The sequence below is a fragment of the Myodes glareolus genome, chromosome 7 (assembly GCF_982192425.1).
Source record: "Myodes glareolus chromosome 7, mMyoGla1.1, whole genome shotgun sequence".
In the NCBI taxonomy this organism is placed as follows: domain Eukaryota; kingdom Metazoa; phylum Chordata; class Mammalia; order Rodentia; family Cricetidae; genus Myodes; species Myodes glareolus.
This window is the reverse complement of record NC_142032.1, coordinates 5,485,193-5,495,690: the sequence shown is the minus strand read 5'-3', so window position 1 is coordinate 5,495,690 and position 10,498 is coordinate 5,485,193. Positions and strand designations below refer to the sequence as shown.

The window sequence follows — 10,498 nt, the reverse complement described above, 5'->3', positions numbered from 1 at the left end:
GAAAATAAAAGATATTACAATGTCACATGCCGGCAGCATATGTTACTCTGAGATCATTTGAAAAACACGTTTCCAGGGAACAGAAACTGTGAGCCATGAATGATAATGAAGGGTGTGGCAGCTCCCGGGTTGGTGGTGCTAAGTGGTACCATTTGGTACCCGGAATCCATTGCAGGAAACAGGAACTTGATTCAGCTTTGCCTTGTCCACTGTTCAGGGGGCAGTAGAGATGCCACTGCTCCCTGCTCTGGCAGCGTGCACTTCAGAGTGGTTCTTCAGAGACTTCTGCCATGCTCACCTTAGGGCTGGGGAGAGCCAGACAGGTGACCCAGCGGTTTGTCAGAAAAGAGACCCGTGGTTTGATGTTTGTCCAGTCTAGTAAAAGAGACAGGAGTGCTGAGAGGCTGTGCTGGCCCTGGCCCTGCTAATGAGCCTGGGGACTGGAGGACAGCACAAGGCTCCTCCTCCTCCATGGTAATTTCTAGTAGGAAGCGTGGTGCCATCCGGAGACCCAGAGATCAGCGCTTTAGCTTGGGGTGGTGTGTGAGGACCTTGGGAATTGTTAATCCCACCAGCCAAGAGTGAAGATCACTACCCAAATTCTTTGATCAAACTAAGCAATTTTTATTTTCTGTGTGACAGAGCTGTTTCCCTAAAGCAGGGTTTACAAAACATAGCATGGAACCTAGGAGAGGGTAGGGTTTATATAGTTTAAAAACTTTCAAGACTAGGGTTTGTTTGTTTGTTTGTTCTTAAGGGTTGGGGGATTTCCAGAGGAATTTTGGTGACATAGGAACTTGGTTGACCATTTGAAAATTATTTGGCAGAACATTTTATCCTACCAGGATATATTCAAGGTGTGAGTCAAACTCCATAGGGTGGGGAGCATGTCAAGTTCCAGAAACAGCTGAAAGCATGGTCAGCTTGAATTTTGCAGCAAGCAGAAATGAACTCGTTCTGAACTTGTAACAAAATGCCCTCCATCTTTCCACGGAGTCAGGCTTGTCCATCACAATATGCAAAATACTTAACAAGCAGTCTGCATCAGTACCAGGCAGGCAAAGGCATGGAGCAATGAGAATTACCAACCATCTGAGCGTTGCCAGGGGGACCAATGAGACAGCCTGTCCAGCCTGTTCTTGACTTCAGGGGAAGTACCCAGTCATGAGTCAAAGGAAAGAGCCAGCTACAGTTACCCACTCACCAACTGGCAAAGAAAGAGACTGATCCAGCAGGCAATGCCATCGGTTGTTTGAGATCATGAATTCCAGAAGTATCTAGAAAGATAACATGGAAATAAGAACCAGGCAGATGAGGAGAGCAACGGCATTCATTTTGAGCTTGCAGAAGCAGGGCATAGGTCACCGTTTCCATGCTTGGCAAAGACTCAGAGGCAGGCAAGACAGTGGGGAGTTCTCATCGAGAAAGCCTGATTGGGGTGTGACCTGACTAGAGCTAGAGGCTACCCAGTGGCTGTTGAGTTAGCTGCAAGGGACATCCATCAGATGAGTAAAATTCCAGCAGTCGGCTTCCTCTGGTTGTCTTTATTTGTAAGTAGTGACAATGTTAGAGTTAGCTGTCAGTTACTAATTTAGTTCTGGCCTCCTGGACCATCCTTCCAGAAGCTATTGTTTGGATTCCTGGATGTTGTCACTAGAGATGGCAGTTGGGTCTACACAAGACTGACTTAGAGTAGACATTCAAAGCAGTTGACAATACAGAGTACTTCTCTGGCTATTGGGAGTCTTTGTTTTTTGCGGGACTCTGGCTTCCTGGGTCATTTGTTGTAGATAGGAAGTTACTCAGACTGTGGGTTCAAGTCCTGTTTTTACTTATGTGTTGTATATGTTGGTACATTCAGGCTCTTGGGCGTGTGGAGCTATAAGGTGGGGCTTGACAAACAGTCCTCAGCTTTTCTCTGGTTTGGTCTAGTCCTTCATCCCTTGTCATTCTCCTCCGGAAGATGGAAACAGTTCTATTGATTGCTTTGATGCACCTTATTCATACCCCAACCCTTCCCTTCAGGATTTATGTATGCATTCTCCTGCCTAAAGTCCCTCAGTCTGCACAGCTCTGGGGACTTGGCCTGACTGAGGTAATGAGGGAATGAAAAGCTGGGATCACTGGCCTGGGCGACCTGATGGAGAAGCCATCGCACCCTTGAAGTTAGCGTGTCTGTGTTTACTGTGTATAGTTGAACAGGGAGGCGGGGTCTACAGCTGGCTCAAGGGTGAAGGGTTTATGGTATACAGCTGTCTTAAGGAGGCAGGTTTAGCTCAGCTTGGTAGGAGCGGCCCCTATAGTGGAGAAGTCTTCAGGTTGTGAACATCCAGGAAGGAAAGCGACAGCGTACATTTTCTGGACACACCATCAGCATCCTCACATAGACCAGCCAAGGCTTTGCTCTTGAGCCTTGCCTGGTGAAGGCTTTGCCATTTCCCCTGGCTCTAAGGCACTGGAGGACCTTACCATGGCTGTGCCCCTGTTAAGAGCATGCATTCATTTTGGGCAGTGGTGGCACACACCTTTAATCCCAGCACTCAAGAGGCAGAAGTAGGCAGATCTCTGTGAGTTTGAGGCTAGCCTGGTCTACAGAGCAAGTCCCAGGGTAGGCTCCAAAAAGCTACAGAGAAACCCCGTTTTGAAAAAACAAAAACAAACTAAGAGTACACATTCACTTAGGACTTCATTCACTTGGGGCTTCCTCTGCTCACACCCCAAAGTCTCTGCCTGGAACTTGAAGTGGACATAAGCTATTTCATACAGCAAAGAGATTGCCACTTCATTACCACTTACCAAAACAAGAAGGGTTCTATGTGTACCTCTATCCCTTCTTGTGTCCTGACTTTCCATATAATCAAGTAATCGCTTCAAGTGTAGGCAAATTTCACTTTTTTCTTGGTTTCTGCACCTCCTAAGTCTAGTTCTTAGGGCTATTATTCCCACTTGAGGTGAATGGCGCATGCTCAGTGCTGCTATACATACTGTCATCCAGCTACACTCGTGTTGCTCACCCCACAGTCAAGACACAGCAATCTCGTGGCCACAGGGATCATGCCTGTTGTCTTCAACCACGCTCATCTTCTTCTGCCTTTACCTCCGTCAAAATCCCTGGGAACTACTAGTGTGTTCTCCTTCTCACTGATAGATGATAGGCAGACAGACAGATGACAGATAGGTATATTGACAGATGATAGATAGATAGATAGATAGATAGATAGATAGATAGATAAACAGATATTTTCATATCAAGAATACTATTTAAAAGGAGCAATCATATCACACGTGGCTTTCTGAGATGAGCTGTGGTACCTATGCATTGTTTCAAAGGACTCATCTGAGCTGTCTGGCCTATCCATTGGTCATTACTCTGATGAATAATATTCCATGACAGAAATGGACTACGATCCTTTTTTTTTTCTTTTAACCTGTAGAAGAGCGTCTAGATGTTTTGTAAATTTGGGATGTTAGGAATAGAGCTCTGTGGACATGTTCATGTGGTTTTCTATGTGAATATGGCTTTTGTTTTTATGTGAAGTGTACACTCATGGGGTCACACGTTTAGTCTTAGGGAAATGAATGGCTCAGTTCCTTTGCCAACTGACGGCACCACTCCTGTCAGCAAAGGGCGAACAAAGAAGTTTGTCCACCTCTCCTCCAGCCCGTAGTGTACAGACCCCTCCCTGTGGCTTCCACTTGCTTTCCCACGTGGCTCACGACACTAACATCTTTTCACATTCTTGGTAGCCATTTGCTTCCTTTTTCTGTGTGAAATGTCTGCTCATATCTTTTTCCCATCGTCTACTGGTACCACATGGTTTTTGCTTGTTTTCTGTTTTAGTTCTTCGTGGGTGGTGGCGGTGGCACGGGACTTGAGAACGGCTTATCAGGCTCATCCTAGACAATCATCCTTCGCCACACATGTGGCTTGGGGCGTATTTTCTCACACATCAGCTTCGAAGAGCTCTCTAGGCTCCATGGAACCTCTCCTTCAAGCCCCACCCTCCAGACATTAGCTTTCTGCTACTGTGATGAATCTCCATGGCCAGAGGCAACACGAGGTAGAGAGCTTATTCTGGCTCACGGTTACGTCGGGACCAGGGTCCAGCATAGCAGTCAGTAGTGAGCAGCATGTATGGTGGTAGGAACAGAAGAGGGGAGATCACATTTTTAACAACAAGCAGGAAGCAGAGGGAAAACACAAAGTGGGGTGAGGCTTCAAACTGTCAAACTCTGGCCTTCCTCCAACAAGACTGCTCCTCCAGATGACACCGGTGGACCAAGTATTCAAATGCCCGAACCACTCCTCTGCTTACATTTCTCCACACAACCTTTCCTACCTTTGGGGGAGAAGATAGCCTTGGTTTAGAAACCAAACAAACACCATCTACCTATCTACGAATCTAACCTGAAGATGAATCATTCAACGTGGTTAAATAAGCACAGTGGCTACTGTGGAGGGGCTCTTTGAAGACGACTTTATTTCCTTTCCCTTCATGCAAGGGCCCCATACTGTTCAGTTCCTTCTTTGCCCATTTAAAATGGCTGGATGAATCACACCATACAGGAGAAATACTCCAAGTTCTAGATCTCCAGGGCCTGGGATGCAAACTGGGTTGTGACTACTGCTGAGGGTGAATTTAGGGAGCACAGAACCCCATTAGCCTGACTCCCAGGAAGAACATGCTCAAGAAAAGACTTTGCATACACAGATATCTCCTGAAGTACTCTTTACAGGGTTAGCACCCAGTCTTGTCCACGTTTCTGGAATGGATCATTGTGCCAGGCCTATGGCGGGTGCTTGAATAGAAAGATGGGTGGGGCAAGCCTGACCCCACACTCATGGGGAGTGTGCTTTCCCAGCTGTGACCACCATGCCCCCTTTCTCCTTCTCTCTGCCCCCCACTTATCCACAGCTCAAGGGCACTCTTGACAAAGCCTTGTAGTTGTCATTATTCATCCCAGAGATGCCGACTTCAGATATCCCCACTCACCGGATCCCTGAAGCTCTAGGGTGTCTGCTGAGAAGTGGGGTGACTTCTCCTCCATCAGGTGCAGAGCTCATTCGCCTGTGCTCAAGTAGAACCCTGCCTGTGCCCAGATGCCACAGCCAGCACAGCCATGAGCGTCACAAGGACCTGGAGTAGTGCATGGGGTGGGGTTGGGGGACAAGGTAGACAGAGAACAAGACCTAAGTCAATTTCAGGAATGAACAATTTTCATTTTCCCCACTGCTGCTTATATATGGTCTGGCTAACTACTAAAGACGGGTACTTCAACCACAGAACCCAAAACCCTCCCGTGAAGGCTCCTGGAACTCAGCACCACACTCTCCCTGCCCATGACTCCTCCTCTCTGAAACCACGGCCCACTATACACAGACACCCGAGGAAAGCTCAGCTGCCCTTCTCTCCAGCAGCACCAGTGAAGGAAACCAGAAGGTGATAGAATATTTTTGGAAAGGCTTTGGAGACTTGGTTGAGGACAGAAGGAAAATGAGAGGGCAAAGCTGTCTTTAGCTTTGGGGAAGGCACACAACTGAAAGATGGAGCGTAAAAGAGGGTTCTCTCACGTTAAAGATGGAACTTGTAGGAAAATGTGAACTGGGCAAGCCTTGAGGCCGGAAAAGATCAGCAAGTCCTCAGGGTAGTCTTTAGAGTCCAACCCTAGGGTTTCATCAGCTGGACAAGGCAAGTTGAGCCTTGTGCTTCTGGGGACCTAAGTTGCTGCCAACACAACAGATCACACCTTCCATCACCATGAAAGCCCACTTGAAGACATCACTGTGGTTGCCCCGAATGTACTTTCTCCTAATATACTCCCTAAAACTCCTTCAAATAGGTCTCATTGGTTCTCCTGGGGTCTTTGAGAACTGCAGATGCAAGCGTGCTCATGAGTGAGACAACGCAGGCAGCAAAGCGGAGCACCTGTGCGGAAGAGCTCTGCTCTCTTCCTTTCTGCCTGTCTATTGCCTTTCAGCCGATACAAGCGAGGATCGCCCTGAGCATCTCCAACCAAGCCCAAGACTTTGAGCACTGATGATTACACACAAAAGCTTCAGATTAAAGTTTAAATAAGTATTCCAAAGTTGGAGGGGGAAAAAAAATCAACACTGGCTCTCTGCTTCATTTTGGATGAAGGATGCTCAGCTATGTTTAATAGATAAATGTGCTTTGAATGGAAAAGAATCTGATCTTCTTGATCAGGGATATAGAACCAGTCATTACCAGGACTGTTATTAACCGTGTCCTCAGAAACTGCACATAGCAAACCAGATTCTGTGATCAAATGAAGTTTGGTCCTGGAAAGACAGCCACTAAAGGCTAAAACTGGCAGCTCAAAACCTGTTTAACCTTTTTCTAACTCCACAGTTTTGAAAAATGCTGACCATGGAGCCCTGTATTTCATGGAACAAAAGCTTCGGTGCTCACAGCCCCACAGCCACAGAACAGAATTCAGGAACCTGAGTTAGTAAGCAGAGACACTCTCTGATTTCTGTTGCTTTTCAGTTTCATAAAAAGTCAAAGAGAAGATGAACATCACTAAACTAAGAAGTGTAGATGGAATTGGATCTGTCCCATCCAATCCTTCAACCATTCTGTCCCAAATAAACATACAGAAGCTTATATTAATTATAAACTGTTTGGTTTATTAGCTCATTCTTATTATTAACTAGCTCTTACAACTTAAATTCACCCATAACTCTTGTCTATGTTTAGCTTTGTGGCTTGGTACCTTTTTTCAGTGAGGTATTCTCATCTTACCTTCGTTGAATCTGGCTGGTGACTGTATCTCTACCTTTCCTCTTCCCAGAATTCTCCTACTCTGGTTGTCCCACCTATACTTTCTGACTGTCTACTGGCCAATCAGTGTTTTATTAAACCTATACTAGTGATAAATCTTTACAGTGTCCAAGAACATTATCCCACAACATTTCCCCATTTTTCTTTACAAAACAAGAACTCTGAATCTAATCACCTTTGTTCAGCTCTTTTCCTGACTATTATCCATAACAACTTGCAACCAACACTTTAAACAAAGACAAACATCCATAATCAATGTTATTGGGAATGTGGATGTAATTTTCTAGGCTACTTCCCATTGACTGGGGCATTGATAATCTTGTGGGGATCCAAAGAAATTTTAGCATTATGGTCAAGTCCTGACTGGAATATTCTGTGAGCCTGGATTATCTCAGTCAGCAGTCTTGAAACTGTTCCAGATGTAGAACTCAGAGGAAACTGTAACAGAGGTCCTCTAAAACATTGGATCATTTGGGCCATCTACTCCTGTCCAAGATTTTTCAGGGGGTCTTTCTTGACCAAACCTTTTTTCTTAACCAAGAATGAATCCTCAGCTTCTCATTTTCTGTGGAAACAAAAACAAAACCTCTTCTCTAAAGTAATATATCTTTTGACTTAAATTTTGAACTTAAGGCATTTTCAAATACATAGGTTGGATTAATCCAGAAACATTTATAATCAAATGTCTTTTAGCAGTTGTTGCTCTTTCCTCAAAAGTCAAACAATCCAAAGGCAACACAATAACATACACTATCCAGATTTTCTGTGTATTTTCCATCTTTACGTGGCTTTTTTTTCAGATCAACTTTTTGGTTTAAAGTTGTCTTAGCCTGCTTTCCATTGCTGTGACTCAGTACTCGAGTCTGAATCATTCGTAAGCTATGAGGAGCTGTATTTGGTTCACAGTTCTGGAGGTTGGAATCTCAGGGTCATGTGAAACAATCTTTGTTTCTAACTAAAAAATTATTTATTTTATTATATGTGTTTGAGTGACTTGCCTGTGTGTATACATGTGCACCACATGAATACTGGTGCCCTCCAAGGTCAGAAGAGGGTGTCAGATCCCCGGGAAAGGGAGTTAAAGATGGTTGTAATCCTCTAGATGGGGCACAAACTTCTTAGACCTCATGACAGGGAAAAAGTGAAGGACAGGTGGGCAAGTGAGGAAGAGAGAGGGGAGAAGGGGACTGGACTAATGGGGACCCATCTTGTGCTAACTCACCCACTCTGTGATAATTGCATTAAACCCTTCAAGGTGGCAGAATTCCCATGATCCAACACCTCTCCGTGGCTCTGCCACCTTTCACAGGTATAAGACTGGCAATTAAATCTCAACGCAAGTCTTGGCAGGGACGTTCCATTCCCAAACCACAGCAGCTGCTCGCCACCTTGAACAAGTCCACCGCTTCTCAAAGAGAGGCTCGCATAGCAAGAGCAGCCAGAACAAGGTGCCCCTCATCACCTGGAGTTTCCCTCCAAGGTCTCATTAAGTTACTGTTTAAGATTATCAGCTTATCCATTTAAAAAATGAGTGTTGGCTAGGGCATCTGGGACTTTAAGGGGCATGCCCACAGTGGAACAAATAAGCCTGTTGCCAAGGGACACAGAGGCTGCTCCAAGCTGGCCCCCTGCTCCCCACCCTCTCCCATCACACCCCCTCCCACCCTAGACCATATTGTCCCTAAGCATTTATCCTTAATGGTCAACTCCAGTGTATTTCAGGGGAAATTTAGCACATATGGTTTTGATTCATTTACACTTAACTCATCAAAACACTTTTTTCCTCTGTGAGTTAGTTGCCATTTGGGAAACATTTTCAGATGTGATAAAAAGCTTTTAAAATGATCAGGAAAGGCCTGGAACCCACTTACGAAAACAAGGCAGGCTCAACGTGGAAGCAGACTGAGGGCCAGGCCTGGCTGTGAGATAGACAATGTGGGGTCCCATTTTCCTTCCTTCCTTTTAGAGATGGGCCTGGCTAAAGAGAGAGGGAAACCTCCACAGAGAAGAGCCAGCGTGGATGCCTCGAACTGGGCCCACACCTGCAGGTGGGCGATTTAGGGCAAGCAGAGCACTATTTCTGTGGCTTTGAGCAGACTGTCTCACTTGGTACAGTCGCATTGCCTGGGTCACTTGTTTTTCTGACTTCAATGCTTGTCCGTGGGTACAGTGGGAGACCCTGAGGAACAATGGTGGGGACAAATGGCAGGCAGGTACTTTCATGTAGGATGTGTCATTGGGCAAGTTTCAAAGCAGAGTTTCTGCGAGTGTCAAGCAATGGTTGGTACTGTAGCCAGGAGGCAAAGCTCCAAGGCACACACGCTGGGTCCAAACCTCAGTCCTGAGTCTGGCCGGTTGGTAGATCTTGGGTAAGTTTCTTATGTTCTTCCAGCCTCTCATGGCAGTGCTTTGTTTCAAACAGTCCCTTAATGACCCAGTGATGCGGTGCATCTGAAGATGTCTCCATATTACAGGTGAGGAAGCTGAGACCCATGGCGATTATGGGTCCTGGAGTTGTCCAAGGTAACTAGCAGAGTGTGAGTTCAAACTCAGGTCTTTCTGAAGCTGGAGCAACAAGTCTCTGGGATTTACTGGGAGTGAGGTCTGGTATGGTGGCTGGAGATTATTTTCCAGTCGTGTCCAGTGGGTCTAGAATCTTCCATCTCCGCAGCATAACAATGAGTGATGCCACAAGCCAGGGGAACTTCAAACAGCATTTTCACTGTGTTAGCACCCAATATGCCCATTTGCTCTGGAAATGTTTCACAGGACGCCAGCTGACCTGGGAGACAGAAACTCAACGTCAAGTGACACATACCTAAAGCAAGTTATAAACTCCCACAGTGGAAAGTCCATCAGTGAGTCTAACTGCTTGGATGTTCTCAGGATTCCCCACAATCCTCTGGCCAGCTTCAATCTCAGGGGCAATCCAGCTATTTTAGGCCGATGGGCAGCGGGTTTAGCCGTGTTGGAAGAAAGAGAGAATGTGGCCAACATTGCTCCATCAAAACCTCAGAGTTGATTCTCATCTGGCATGACTGAAATAGCCCCTACTGCCCTGCTACTACCAAAACCTCACTACTCCAGATGTGGAGTCCATCCTTGTAATGGACCCACCTCTAGGGACAGTGGTGAAGTGGTGCCCATTCAAACCAGAAAACTGGGGCACGGTGGACTCCGCTGAGGAGACCCAACAAATACTTAAGTGCCTTTTGTTAGACTAGGGACAAGCTTAGGTAAGCATTATAGTCTCTTCTACTGAAACGTTCAAGATAGCATTTTTTTCTGGGTGTCTTTGGACTCCGCTTCCTATTTTGTAAAATAAGGATGCTAAAATGCATGGCCCAGTCTTTGGGTTTTCTTGAGGGTTACTTGAGATGACATATAGCAAGGAGTAGCTATCGCTCCACACAGGTGTGGCTCCCCTCAATCTACCCGCCCTTCCTTGAGTGGTTCTTTGCCAATGTCCCTGTCCAGCTGGTCAGACAAACCCTCCTTCAGTGATCCAGAGCTGGGCACTGGTCAGACCATGGTGCTCAGAGGGCATGGTGTAGACTAACAACAAGTTCAACAACACACTAGTCGTTCAGGCAGTAGAAAGGAAGAGGAAGGAGTTCTCTGATGAGAGTTGGTCACTAATCGGCCAAATACACATTCTGAAGTCCATCATGAGGCCCTAGTTAGGACTCCAAATG

The 10,498-nt window shown here is 46.0% G+C and overlaps 1 long non-coding RNA gene across 1 annotated transcript; it reads right to left on the bottom strand.

Moving 5' to 3' along the window:
* Positions 1 to 600: 600 nt before the first annotated feature.
* On the bottom strand, positions 601 to 9,582 carry LOC146893688 (uncharacterized). Its single transcript, XR_015003347.2, has 3 exons — positions 8,675 to 9,582; positions 4,995 to 5,138; positions 601 to 4,340 (listed from the first exon to the last, which is right to left on the bottom strand). It is a non-coding gene; the product is annotated as an uncharacterized LOC146893688 (long non-coding RNA).
* Positions 9,583 to 10,498: the final 916 nt, after the last annotated feature.